Source organism: Hakea prostrata, chromosome 5, assembly GCF_041222555.1.
Source record: "Hakea prostrata isolate BN-2017 chromosome 5, UWA_Hpros_2, whole genome shotgun sequence".
NCBI lineage: Eukaryota > Viridiplantae > Streptophyta > Magnoliopsida > Proteales > Proteaceae > Hakea > Hakea prostrata.
Window position 1 is genome coordinate 47,297,325 of NC_142604.1, and position 15,184 is coordinate 47,312,508.

The 15,184-nt window shown below is 36.8% G+C and overlaps 1 non-coding gene across 1 annotated transcript; it reads right to left on the bottom strand.

The window, feature by feature from the left end:
- Positions 1-4,192: 4,192 nt before the first annotated feature.
- LOC149016204 (small nucleolar RNA R71) lies at positions 4,193-4,299 on the bottom strand. The gene has a single exon (XR_016173803.1). It is a non-coding gene; the product is annotated as a small nucleolar RNA R71 (small nucleolar RNA).
- Positions 4,300-15,184: the final 10,885 nt, after the last annotated feature.

Genomic DNA, 15,184 nt, shown 5'->3' on the forward strand with positions numbered 1-15,184 from the left:
TCTGCTATTGAATCTGTGAGTCCTATTTTGTCTGCTAATGTCTCTGTTCGAAATTCTGGTAATGCTCGAAGTTATCAAGATTCTTCTCAGAGAGGTCGATATAATGGCCGTCGTCCATGGAATCGTCGGTATTTTGGAAATTCTTCTGGTGGCAGGTCAGGGTATCCACCTAATAATTCTCAGTCTCCTAGCTTTGATAATAATTCTCATTTTAGAAATTCTGTTCAAAGTGGCTCTGTCTCTGTTCTGAGTGGGTATTCTGCCTCTTCACATGGTCTCGGTTCTGGTAATTTTGGTGCTTTACCTTCTTTTATGAATGAACCTCGTGTAATTTGTCAACTCGTAAGGGTGAGGGTCATCTATGTGCTCGGTGCCCTCAAAGATTTAATCATGCATATGTGGGTAAGGTTGTTCTGCTCCTCTGTGTTATCTTCTTTGAAGAATTTGGATGATTCGGTTTGGATTTTGGATTCTGGTTCTAATTGTCATGTAATTGCAGATCTTGCTCACTTAACAGTTCAAGAACCGTATACTGGTTCACAGAATATTGTTGTAGGTAATGGACATACTCTGCATATTACTCATATTGGTATGATGTCTGTTAAGTGTGGTGATCATATGTTCAAATTGTCAGGAGTTATGTGTGTTCCACATATTACATATAATCTTCTGTCGTGTCTAAATTCTCGTGAAGAGAATGATGTGTATTTTGTTTTTCATTCAACATTCTTTGAAATTAAGGATCAGCAGAGTCATCAGATCTTGAATCGAGGATTGACTTTTAATGGACTTTATGCTATCAAGTTCCAAAATAATTCTGCTGCTGGGAGTTGTTCAAGTTGTGTTCAGACTGCTGTTAGATCACCAGATGTTGCTTCATCTTCTTATTCTTCAATGATGGGGCATGTATCTACTGTCTTGTCTCTCTGAGTTTGAAGTTTGGCACAGGAGGCTTGGTCATCCATCATCTACTAGGACCTATTCAGTTTTACAGCACTTAGGTTTTTCAAGATCTTCAAAATCTGCAACTTGTAATGCATGTAAATGCTCTATGAGTCATCGTCTTCCATTTCATACACCAGTTACTTCTTGTCGGGGTCCTCTTGATGTTATACATAGTGATTTGTGGGGACCTGCTCCAGTTGTTAGTCTTGAAGGTTTCCGGTATTATGTTGTTTTTGTAGATCAGTTCACTAAGTACACTTGGTTATATCCTTTAAAACAAAAGTCAGATTTGTTTGCTGTTTTTAATAGATTCAGAGTTTTGGTTGAGAATCACTTTAAAACAAGGATATGTTCATTTCAAGCAGATGGTGGTACTGAATTTTTGGGTTTGACTAAAGTGTTTGCTGAGCTTGGAATTGCTTTTAGAATTTCGTGTCCTTACACTCCTTCTCAAAACGGAATTGCTGAAAGGAAACACAGGCATATCTTGGAATCGGGTTTAGCTCTCTTGTTTCAAGCTAATTTGCCTCAGTCATATGGGGCTTATGTTGTTTTAAAATCTGTTTATTTTTTTTTAATTGTTTTTCTTTTTTTTTGGGTGGGTTAAACTCCTCTTGTGGTTTTTTTTGGATTTTAAATTATTATATGGGTTTTAAATTGGGTGGGGTTGGTTTTTGTGCTTTTGGGGGTAGGGTTGTTTTATAAAATAATTTTCGTTGTTGTTTGTTAGTTTTTTTTTTTTTTGGTTTTTGTTTAGGGTATGGGGGTGGTTGGTTAATTTAATAATTATGGTGGTTGTAGTGGGTGGTAAAAGAATGTATTTTTTTTACACTTAGAATGGAGTTACCTTGGGTTTTATGTTGTTTTTGCAGATTTTAGGACTTTTCAAGATTTAAGCAAATATTTGGAGTTTTGGGCTTGAATCATGCTATTTTACTCGTCAAGAAGTCCATTCAAATTCTCAAATGCGAAAATGGGCCTGATCTGGAGCATGATGGGCTAGAGATGTGTGATTACGGGCCAACTCCGAAATATTGAAGAGATAAAGAAGGCAAATTTGATCTACGGCTGAGATTTTAAATCAAATCTACAGAGATATTATTGAGAGAGTCCAGATGGAAAAGAGTCATTGCATACCTCAATATCTTATTTTCTATTTAGGATTTGATTAAAGAAAGAAAAAGAGGAAAAATAATTATATTCAGATAAGGATGAAGCAAAAATCCCGTTTTTGAATGCCTCAGTCCAGTTTCGATCAAACCCTTCATCGAACGGTCATCCGATGTCCGATCGTGCTGATTTTTGGAGGAGAGCTTCACGACTACTTAAACCTCAAATCCAACGGTGGGATTATGCATCTGATCTCTCTAAGTCGGCGCGATTAGTACGTCAAAACCCTAATTGGATGAGTCAGATAGAAACCCTGAGTTTTATTCAAATTCAGCCGTGCTTCATATCTCATGTAAACTCTATAAAAGGAGAGCCTACTCCATCAAAGGAGAACGTGTCTTAGAGCTTAGTAGAAGCATTCTTTCTTCTCTCTTCAGTTTATTTATGTTTTCTCTAGTTTTCTTTGCTTGCATTAGTGAGATTTAAATTTCTAGATTCAATGTTTAGGTTTAATCTTTTTATGTAATGCAATTCAAGTTCAAGCTTCAAGTTCAAGATTCAATTTTTTTAGATTCGTTTTTCTCTGGGTCTAGCAATTGCAGATTTAGATCATTCTAGATCTAGATCTGGTTGTTAGGGTTGGTTGAGATTCGAATCGTTTGTTCAATTCGCAAGTAAGTAACCTTCTTTATTAATCTTCTCTCCTCCCTCCATTCCCGCTTCTATCTACCCCTCTATATTCTTAATTTAGGATTTACTTTCAGCATTATCATTATTTATTGTTCTGCCTATTCATTCATAATCTCGGACCACATAACCGGAGCAAGCCTACGATCGTGCCTCTCGCTTCCGGTGACGGGTGGTGTTGCATCCGCATTTTAGTTATTTCCTTTTCCTTTTATTGCTTTGTTTATTGCTTTGTTATTTACTTTCTGTTATTTACTTTCTGCCTATTCATTCATAATCTCGGACCACATAACCGGAGCAAGCCTACGATCGTGCCTCGCTCGCTTACGGTGACGGGTGGTGTTGCATCTGCATTTTCTGTCTTTTATTTATGCATTGATTGTGTTTAATTTATTGTTCATTTCAATTCGATTGCATTAGATATATAGATTAGGATCGTTTAGTTTAGTTAATTAGTTAACAAAAAAAATTGAATCATTCCACTCTCGCATTACTATTAAGAAGTTCAAATTCTAAGTGGCATATCTCCCTGAGATCGACCCGTTAGCTACACGATACCGTGCGCTTGCGGTTACTTTTAAAATTCACAAACAAGTTTTTGGCGCCGTTGCCGGGGAGGTATTAGTCCACTTTGTTTTTCTAATTCTTAGGTAAATCGAAGTGATTTAAAAATAAAAAAATAAAATTCAAAGATATTACTCTTAACTTGAGTAGAAACAAAAACGTATAGTAGTCCCCACTCTCTGCAGAATCCCAGGATTCGATTGTAGGTGGCTCCGAAGACTATACGGATTCCCTTGTTGTCAAACCTATAAGCGCTCGGCTATACGGCAACCTTACGACTTTGGAATCATTGTTTCAATCTTTGTGGTGGGAAATTCACTATTTTCCTTTTTGTTTTTGTTATTTTCTTTTTTTTATTCTTTAGTTAATTTATTTTTATAAAAATTAAAAAAAAAAAAATCCTTTCTTAGGGAGCCATTAATTGCATTAGGGAGTTAGTACATGTGTGTCTGGACTCGTGATTCTACAAATAGAATTGTCCGAGTGTCTAACTTGACCATGGAAGGTCTACCTCCACCACCTCCACCTAAGAGTCTTAGGGATAGATTTTATCCTACCCGATCTGCACAACCTTCTTGTATACGTTTACCTGAAGTGAGAGGTAATAATTTTGAGCTCAAATCTCATTATTTATCTATGTTACCCCAATTTCATGGGTTACCTGATCAAGATGCATATTTGTTCCTTAGGGAGTTTGAGGAGGTTTGTGTCCTTATGAAGGTACAACAACTCACCGATGATCTTTGTAAGACTAAGATTCATTACATTTGCATTAAAGGATCAAGCTAAAAAGTGGCTTTATAGCTTACCTAGGGATAGCATTATCACATGGGAACAATTTACTGTCCTCTTCTTGAAAAAATTCTTTCCTTTCTCTAAGACGAACAAAATAAGAAATGATATTCTTCAATTTCGTCAGAAACCCAATGAGTCCTTTGCTAAGGTAATGGAGAGGTTTCAAAGCCTTCTCCAAGAATGCCCTCACCATGGTATAGAATTGTGGCATTTATGCCAAATAATTTATGAGGGTATCGATTACCAAACAAAGCAACTTTTGGAATCAATGTGCCCCACAGGATTTACATCATTCACTGATGATTCTGAAGCTTGGAATTTTCTTTTAGACCTAGCAGATAGAACTAGAGAATGGGAGTCAACCCAAGAGTCTGAAAGGACTAGTAGGGGATATTTTGTTGATAGCCAAATTCATAAGGAAGTACAAATAGATAACATTTTGAAAAAGTTAGAGACTTTGGTAGTTAAAGCTGCACCACCAAGTCAAGCACATTTTATTGACAAATCTATTGCTATGTGTGCATGGTGTCGAGTCTCCTACACATGTAATTGAGGAATGTCCTAGCTATTCGGAGACCAACATGAGAATGTCGGTGCAATGTTTCCAAACCCGTACAAGTAACACGTACAATCACGGGTGGAAGAATCATCCTAACTTTTCATGGTCTCAAGGGCAAAACCAAAATGGATTAAGCAATTATTCCACACAAAATCAATTTGGTGCCCCTCAAAAGCAAAATGCCCAATTTTCTCATTATCCAAATGTCCAGTTCCCTCAAGCCCCAAATTTCCAGATTGCCAATTTAACTAGGCCCGTCAATCCACCTATTGTGCCTTATATGCCTCACATTGCACAAAATCAATCATCACCAGGTTTCAACAGAGGTAACAATCCGAGTTTTCTCGTCTCTCTTCCTTAGAGAAGAATATGGAAGTACTTTCCAGTACCTTCATGACTTCTATGCATAATATGGAAAAACAAATTTCCACTCTTGCAAGTGCTTTGTCTGAGCGAGAAAAAGGTAAAATGCCTAGCCAACTTTGAGTTAAATCCTAGGATTCAGATTCAACAAAGACCACAAAATCAAGTCAACCAAGTTGAATCCTCCCATTCTTCTTTAGCTTCAATTAATTCTGTGTCTGCATTGAGAAGTGGGAAAGGGTATTTAACAGGTGAGTCACATATTAATGAAAATAGCGAGATTAGTGACCCATTGTGATGAGGAGAATGTTCAAGTATCTCTTAATGAGGGTTTGTCTGAGAAACCCATAGAAGTTGAGGATGAGCTAGTTGCTTTAGCAGTACCTAAGTTTGGTGAACCACTATCAGAAACTATGAGAAAAGAACAAATTTCAAATGAGAGTCCTTATGTTCCTAAGGCTCCTTATCCTAGTCGTCTAGTAAATAAGAAGAAGAGACGCAACTATGGAGAAAATTTTTGATGTCTTCAAAAAGATAGAAGTGAATATCCCTCTTTTGGATGTCATATCTCAGATCCCCGCCTATGCAAAAGTGTTGAAAGATTTATGCACTCATAAAAGAATCACTAGCATTCCCAAAAAGGCATTCTTGGCAGGTAACATTAGTTCCATAATTACTCAACCTGTAGCAGCCAAGTATAAGGATCCAGGGAGCCCCACCATAGCTTGTGTCATAGGCAATACACACATTGAACATGCTTTACTTGATCTTGGTGCAAGTGTGAATCTTTTGCCTTACCATGTTTATAAGCAATTAGGGTTGGGAGAATTAAAAGCAACTAGAACTACTCTTCAGTTGGCAGATAAGTCAATTAAGATTCCCAAAGGGATGGTTGAAGATGTTTTACTGAAAGTGGGAGAATTTATTTTTCCAGTTGATTTTATTGTGCTAGATACTAAACCATTTTCAATCAAAGATGAAATCCCAATAATTCTAGGAAGACCATTTTTGGCTACTAGTAATGCATTAATCAATTGTCGAAATGGTCTTTTACGGTTGTCTTTTGGAAATCGAACTGTGGAGTTTAATATGTTTAGGATAGGAAAACAACCACAAATAGAAGAAGAGATCAATATGCTTGAGGAATCTTTTGATTTTCCTAATGATGTGATTACCAACTTTGAGATTGATTTTGATTCTAAATTTCAAGAATGTATGGATATGTTGGATGATGATAGTGAAACTTTCTTTTCCGAAGTTTTAAATTTTCACACACCTTTGGAGCCTATTAATCCTCTATCCATCTCCATCTCCATTCCCAAGCCCTCAATAATTGAACCCCCCAAGCTAGAATTGAAAGAGTTGCCTTCTAATTTAAAGTATGCTTTCCTGAGACAAGATAATCATCTTCCTGTTATTGTTGTCTCTGATTTAACTTCTGACAAAGCAAAAGAGTTGATCACACTGTTGAATGATAATAGAGAAGCATTGGGTTGGTTTGTCACTCATATCAAAGGTCTAAGCTCTTCCATTGAACAATATCATATTCATCTTATGAAAGATGCAAAACCTTCTAGAGAACCTCAACGTATGATGAGAATTTTTTTTAACATTGTGAATGTTTTTCTTGAGATCTTTAGAGATGATTTTTCGATTCACGGTTTTTCTTATTTGGAGTGCCTTCCCCATCATACATTGATATTGAAGATAAGACTAAGGCTTCCCATGATAAGCACATATTGACTGAAAGGTATACCCCTCATTTGTCTTCTTTGTTTAGCATACATGCATTGAGGACATTGCATTACTTAAGTGTGGGGGGGGTATAGCTGCGTTGTAGATTTTAACTTTGACTTTTGGTTATTATACATATTCTTTCAATTGCTATGATGTGTGAAATGAGAGTGATTTTGGTACCCATCATGAACACATAAAAACCCTGTTGAGAGGAAGGTAACTTGTATATATGTTGAGATGAGACTTTCCTTAGAAAAATAAAAGGCCCTTAACTTAAGGCGTTGAACCATCTATGAGTTTTGTGGGTCCTTGTTTCTTTGGCTAGAAGTTGAGATCAATTTTGTGTATGGCATGACAAAAGAGAAAAAAAGAAGAAAAAAAAAAAAAAAAAAAAAAAAAGAGTAGAAAGTAAAAGTTGAATTCCTTGGAACTAGACAGGGCACTCCGACTCAGGAATCGAGGTGACTTGATCGAAACTCTTAGGAAGGAGATTATTGAAAAGAATTCTCGCATCACTTTGTCTATGTGGGCATATGCAAAGCAAAGCTACAAAGTAACTTGGGTTTCGGTGTCTGCTCCACCATGTCATTCAAGCCAACCGTAGTGGAGTAATGTAGAGTTCACTACTCAAAAGAAAAAAAAAAAAAAAAAAAAAAGAAATAAATACAAGTGTCATCAATGCCTTGGTAAAATTGTTTGGTCAAAAATACTTCAAAACCTTAGTCCTTGGTCCCCTTACTTTATGAGTGGTTTTGCTTAAAGGAGAGGTGTACTTGAAAGATATAAGGTGAGTCCTTGATTGAGATATATGCTAAGTCTCAAGAATCAATATGGGGTAATAAAGTTCAAGTGTGGGGGATCTTAAATCAATGGTGAGAAAAATTGTCATAGCTATTGATCTTGTATGAGTACTTACCAATTGTTAGAGTTGGAATTTGCAATGTTTTATTTTGAGCTAAAATTGGAATTTTGGATGTACATTCACTGCAAACATCCACGAGACAAAACTCGTCCTCTAGGGGTAACCTAGTGGTTTAAAGGCCTGTTGCACATGCTAAGTGTAACCGTGATTCCTACGAAAGTGAGTTAGAATTTATTTTGTTGCACTAGTTTCTTACCGCATTTGTATTTTTCTTTAATTTTTGCTTGAGGACAAGCTTAGTCTAAGTGTGGGGGAATCTGATTAACACATTTATGTGTGAAATCTTAGGGCATAAAGCATGCATTTTATACACTTAGAATGGAGTTACCTTGGGTTTTATGTTGTTTTTGCAGATTTTAGGACTTTTCAAGATTTAAGCAAATATTTGGAGTTTTGGGCTTGAATCATGCTATTTTACTCGTCAAGAAGTCCATTCAAATTCTCAAATGCGAAAATGGGCCTGATCTGGAGCATGATGGGCTAGAGATGTGTGATTACGGGCCAACTCCGAAATATTGAAGAGATAAAGAAGGCAAATTTGATCTACGGCTGAGATTTTAAATCAAATCTACAGAGATATTATTGAGAGAGTCCAGATGGAAAAGAGTCATTGCATACCTCAATATCTTATTTTCTATTTAGGATTTGATTAAAGAAAGAAAAAGAGGAAAAATAATTATATTCAGATAAGGATGAAGCAAAAATCCCGTTTTTGAATGCCTCAGTCCAGTTTCGATCAAACCCTTCATCGAACGGTCATCCGATGTCCGATCGTGCTGATTTTTGGAGGAGAGCTTCACGACTACTTAAACCTCAAATCCAACGGTGGGATTATGCATCTGATCTCTCTAAGTCGGCGCGATTAGTACGTCAAAACCCTAATTGGATGAGTCGGGATAGAAACCACGAGTTTTATTCAAATTCAGCCGTGCTTCATATCTCATGTAAACTCTATAAAAGGAGAGCCTACTCCATCAAAGGAGAACGTGTCTTAGAGCTTAGTAGAAGCATTCTTTCTTCTCTCTTCAGTTTATTTATGTTTTCTCTAGTTTTCTTTGCTTGCATTAGTGAGATTTAAATTTCTAGATTCAATGTTTAGGTTTAATCTTTTTATGTAATGCAATTCAAGTTCAAGCTTCAAGTTCAAGATTCAATTTTTTTAGATTCGTTTTTCTCTGGGTCTAGCAATTGCAGATTTAGATCATTCTAGATCTAGATCTGGTTGTTAGGGTTGGTTGAGATTCGAATCGTTTGTTCAATTCGCAAGTAAGTAACCTTCTTTATTAATCTTCTCTCCTCCCTCCATTCCCGCTTCTATCTACCCCTCTATATTCTTAATTTAGGATTTACTTTCAGCATTATCATTATTTATTGTTCTGCCTATTCATTCATAATCTCGGACCACATAACCGGAGCAAGCCTACAGTCGTGCCTCTCGCTTACGGTGACGGGTGGTGTTGCATCCGCATTTTAGTTATTTCCTTTTCCTCTTTTATTGCTTTGTTTATTGCTTTGTTATTTACTTTGTTATTTACTTTCTCGCCTATTCATTCATAATCTCGGACCACATAACCGGAGCAAGCCTACGATCGTGCCGCTTACGGTGACGGGTGGTGTTGCATCCGCATTTTCTGTCTTTTATTTATGCATTGATTGTGTTTAATTTATTGTTCATTTCAATTCGATTGCATTAGATATATAGATTAGGATCGTTTAGTTTAGTTAATTAGTTAACAAAAAAAATTGAATCATTCCACTCTCGCATTACTATTAAGAAGTTCAAATTCTAAGTGGCATATCTCCCCGAAACCCCCCCCGGCCACCCCCCCCCCCCCCGCCCTCCAATTTATAAAAAAAAAAAAAAACATATGCTTTGATCCGTCTACAGGGAAGACATACATCTCTCGGCATGTGGTTTTTGATGAAGATCAATTTCCATTTCAGCATTTGATAAAGTCAGCTTCATCATGTTATTCTGTTGATCAATGGCTGCATGTTACTTCTGATGTAATTTGTCCTAGTTCTGTTGGCACACATACTACAGCCCATAATGGTGTACTTCAGCCCATAGTTGAATCTCCTGTAAATATTCCAACTAATGTAAGAACACCTGCTTATGTAAGCACTAATTCTGATGAAAGAGCCCATGTTGAAGGTAGAGTCCACTCTGAGGGTGGGGCTCATAATGATGTATTATGTAATCCTGGCCCACGGGCTCCTAATAGTGCAACTCTCCCTACCCCAAGTGCTGGATTTATTGATTCCTCAGCTCTTAATGGGCCTTCTACAGGAAGTCAACATATCACTCCTACTACCGCTGATGGGCCTTCTAACAATTTTCCAGCTATTTCTCCATTAGTTGCTGGGCTTTCTCATGATAATACGGAGATTACACTTCCCACTACTGCTGATGGCACTAAACATCCTATGATTACTAGGACAAAAACGGGCTCATTAAAACCTCGTTTGCCTCTTAGTCTTTTGTCTGTCAGTGAAGATGTTATTGTACCTACTACATATGTTCAAGCTGCAAAAAAATGAACATTGGAGACAAGCTATGTATGAAGAATATAATGCTCTCATTCAAAATGGTACATGGAGTTTAACTCCTTCTTCCTCTTCTCAAAATATTATTGGATGTAAGTGGATATTTCGTATTAAACGAAAACCTGATGGTACGGTTGATCGCTACAAAGCTCGCTTAGTGGCTAAGGGTTTTCATCAACGTCCTGGTCTCGATTTTGGTGATACCTATAGTCCCGTAGTTAAACATGTTACCATTCGCATTATTCTCTCCATTGCCATTTCCAACAAATGGCCGATTCGTCAATTGGATGTCTCCAATGCTTTTCTTCATGGGGATCTTCAGGAAAAAGTATTTATGACACAACCTGCTGGTTTTGTAGACATGGCCAAACCTTCTCATGTTTGTTTGCTTAAGAAATCTCTCTATGGCTTAAAACAAGCCCCACGAGCATGGTATGCCAAGCTGACTAATTTTCTGCTTTCTCAAGGATTTGTTGGCTCGCGGACTGATACATCTCTCTACTTCTACAAAACTGCTGATGTGACCATCTATTTTCTCATTTATGTGGATGATATTTTGGTTACTGGTAACAATATCTCTGCCATTTCTTCTCTCATCAAAGTCTTGGCAACTGCTTTTGCAATTAAAGATCTTGGTGATTTACATTACTTTCTTGGTTTGGAAGCCTTTCGTACTTCTCATGGTCTATTTTTGTCTCAACGAAAATATATCACTGATCTTCTTTCTCATACAAAGATGCATGAAGCTAAGTCCGTTGCTACACCAATTGCTTATGGTGATTTATTATCTCTTACTGATGGAACTCCTTTGGTGGATGGAACTGAATATCGACACACAGTAGGTGCCTTACAATACTTAGCCAATACACGCCCTGATATTGCCTTTGCGGTTAGTCATGTTGCACAGTTTATGCATTCACCCACTGATTTACATTGGAGTGCCGTCAAGCGTATTCTTCGTTTTCTTCGTGGTACATCCACTTTTGGGTTGTTCTTTCGTTCTGGATCTCCTGTTTCTCTTACTGGTTATTCTGATGCTGATTGGGCTGGATGTCCTGATGACCGTCGCTCTACCACTGGCTATTGTGTTTTCCTCGGTCATCATCTTATTGCTTGGAGTTCTCGCAAGCAAAAGACTGTTTCCCGCTCATCCACTGAAGCCGAGTATCGTGCTATTGCCTCTGTAGCAACTGAGATGGTGTGGGTTCGCTCTTTACTACGCGAGATTGGTGCTTATCTTCCAACTGCTCCGACTATATGGTGTGATAATATTGGCGCAACCTATATGACTGCTAATCCTATTTTCCATGCTCGTACTAAGCATGTTGAGATTGATTTTCACTTTGTTAGAGATTTGGTTGCTTCACGTCAATTTCTGGTTAGATATGTCTCTACTATTGATCAGATTGCTGACATTCTCACCAAAGGACTACCTCGTTCTCGTTTCTTCTCTTTACGGGACAAGCTCACGATCATGGATTCGTCACGCTTGAGGGGGCATGTTGAGGATACATGATTAGTTATATACTCCTGATACAGAGTATCATATCCTATATACTGTATCTTATAAATACATACTGTAATTGTATCTTTTACATATGAATACTAAAGTCTCTACAGTTAGTATTTGCTTTGATACAATTAACATGGCGAAAAAACCCCCCATTTAAACCCCCAAAACCCCTAAAAACCCTATTTTAAAATTTCCCCCCCCCCCCCTTTTAATCTACTTTTTTTTTTCACCCAAAAAAAAAATTTTTTTTTTTTGGAATTGAGGGGGTTCCCCACAATACAAAAAAAAAAAAAATATAAAAAAAAATTAATTAAGGGATGGAAAGATATCAGCTTTTAAGACTCTATCATGCTTGACATGGTTAGGATAAGAAAGAAAATGTCAGTGTTGATCGAAAAATATCTTAAATGTTAAAATGTTTAGGAGCCGAAAAATATCGAAGTCTTATTTAGAAGAAGAAATGACAAATGTGCTTTTGAATAAATACAAGTCCAAAGCTATCTTTGGTATGATTTTTCAGACTTGGCCATAACCTCTCCGTATGAAGCTATTAAAAATTTTAACAAATGGAAAGACCAGTTTTATCCTATGCCATTTCTATTCAAGTCAAATATTGTAGGTTTGTACGTCAAGGTTTGATTTCTCAAATAATTTGTGTTTGGATGGGTAGTGAAAAAAAAAAAAAAAAGATTTTGAAAACTCTGTGTTTGACTTACAAATAGATTGTCAGGTCTATGAGAACAATTATTCCAAGAAATAAGTCTTTCAAACAAATATCTCGACAACAAGTGATTTTTCTAAACTAACAGTTTTTTAGGTGATTCGTAACATTTTAGCCACTCCTTAAAAAGCATTAGTAAAAAGTAGTGTTCATTGGAATTTTTGTCTGTTACCTTGCAAGTATCTTCCACATATGTTCAATATTATTTCCATGCAAATAATTATTTTTCTATTTGTATTCTTGTTTCTCCCTCACACTATATAGTCCATTTTTTCCCCTCTCTCTTTTAGTAGAACTTTCTCAGTTCACTACAGTGCTGCTGTGCTGCCTACGATTCGATCTTGACTGTCCATTTCGTTTTTTACCCAATTGCAAAATGGACAGTCGAGATTTTGATCTCGACCATAGGCCCATTTAGTGCGCAGCATTCAAGTTCAACACAAACTCTCTTGCAATATAGTCTGTAGTCACTTTCTTGCATACAGATATTGCTACTCTAAGTTGTGTGCTGGTATAGTGTTATTGCAAATCCTTCCTCTCTTTTTTTTGTTCAACAATTCTTTTTTCTTTAACTTTAGATTTTTCTTCTATTCCATTTCACTGTTTATAATTTTTTTTTTTTTTTTGAGTTTTTTATACGACATTTACTATTATTGGGGTGAACATAGTTTTTACCCACTATTATTGTCTAAATTATATGACACCTATTTTCAAAACTACAAGTTATCCACAATTAGAATTTTTTGTTTAGTGGAGTGTAAAATGACCTAAATGTCCTTTTAATTGTAAAATTACTTAATTACCCTCATTTAATACCCTTCCATACTCAAACCTTAGGAGAGTGAAGGGAGAACCTCTTCGCCAATCTTCTTCCTATCCCTCGTAGACCACTACTGTCAGAAACCACTGCAACCCTGGAAAAAAAAATCTCCTGTTATGCACAACAGTGCACTTTTTGTACAAAATAGAAGACTGAGATTAAAAGCTTACTTTTAAATTTATAAAATCCTCAATAATTTTTTATTTACTTTGCTTTCTCAACCAACCATTTGGTATATATGTGCACTGTTATGCATAGCATAAGATGTTTCCCCAGATGTATTACATATATTTTAGGGATTGTTGCTTTGCAAGAAGCATTTGGAAACGTATGTTTAAACCACGATATCAAATATGGTTTTTTAGGTGCGAAAAGCAGGAATGGATCTATGCCAATATTTGTGGGTTTGCTGCCAAATGGAGCAACGATTGGCCTAAGCGATTTGTGTGTACCCTACAATTTTAATGGGGATGGCGAAATCGAGATATCCATGAGGTAGATTTTTCCAGACCAAAGAATGGTGCGCTCATTATCGAGAAATTTTATCGAGCCAATAAGGAAGCTTGGACAATATGCCAAAGCCCTGTTCTTGATCCGAGTAAAGAGTTGGAAGTTTTAGGGTGAACATGCCCTAGAAGAGGATGGTTTAAGTGCAACACAGATACTATTGTGAAAGTGAAGGAATGCTACGCTCAATTAGCTGGGGTGATCCAGGATCAAGAAGGCCTGTTCAGAGGAGGATTTGCTATCAAGATTCCTCTATGCCATGTAGTAGAGGCGGAAATGCGCGCAACTAAAGAAGGGGTAAATGTAGCATTGGATATGGGAGCATGGCCACTCCAAATAGAATCAGACTCGCTGAAGGCGATAAGGTTACTGGACCCAGAAGTTAACGAGCAAGGAGTGATGGGAAGATTAGTTGCTGAAATTTGAAGCCTATATGCTTCTCGAGGCCATGTTAGATTTGGTCATGTGAGGCGTCAAAATAACAAGGCTGCTGATTGGTTGTCTAAGAGGCGGCTAATTGGAAGAAATGATCTGGTCTTTTTCAATGATCCCCCGTAGGAAATGATAGACATCCTTAGAGAGGATTTTCTCAAGAGTTGTGCTTCAGTTTGATTTGGTTTTGTTTTAGGTCCTTGACCCGTTTTGTAACAAAAAAAAAAAAAAAAAAAAAAAAAAGATGTTTTCCCCACAACCCTTTGAACCACCCTCACTCTCAGAGCAAGTGGGAATTGATTCCGATTAAAGTCAACCATGATTATCCAGTTCTAAACGCTCTAAAGTTGTAAGTTTTTCTTTTATATAGTTCATTTACTAATATTTGGAAATCCATTCAATATAACAAACAAAAAGTTCCACCAAAAATAAGACCCCGTGAGGTTGTGCTAGTAGAACAGAAAAATAAAAGAGTTCTTTTTTTTTTCATTTGATCCACTTTAGTTGTGCCTAAACTCTTGTTTCTCCACCTATACTTCAATTTGCCCAATCCGGTGAACTTAAAATACTACAAAAACTCCCAAGTTAGTATTTTGTTAACTTGAATTTAAAATTGCCATTTTGCCCATAGGTGAAAAAAATTTTAAAAAATTTTACTTCACAAAAACCTCACTTACTTTTCTAGATGTACAAAAAAAAAAAGCTCCCTGGGGCACTTAACCGGGAAAACAAGAGCTTGGACCCAACTTAAGTGCCCCAAATGGGAGAAGGAAAAAAAAACAAAAATAAAAACCTCAATACAATTGTCAATTAGCAAAGTTTTGGTTCACCGGGTAGTCCAATTTCAAACGATAACAAACAAAAAGGAATGGGAGTTTAAAATTAACGTTCTTGGAAATTAAGCTTGTTTCTTCTTCGTAACATCAGAGAGGAACCATCAGCAGTTCGCTTTCTTGCAAAGA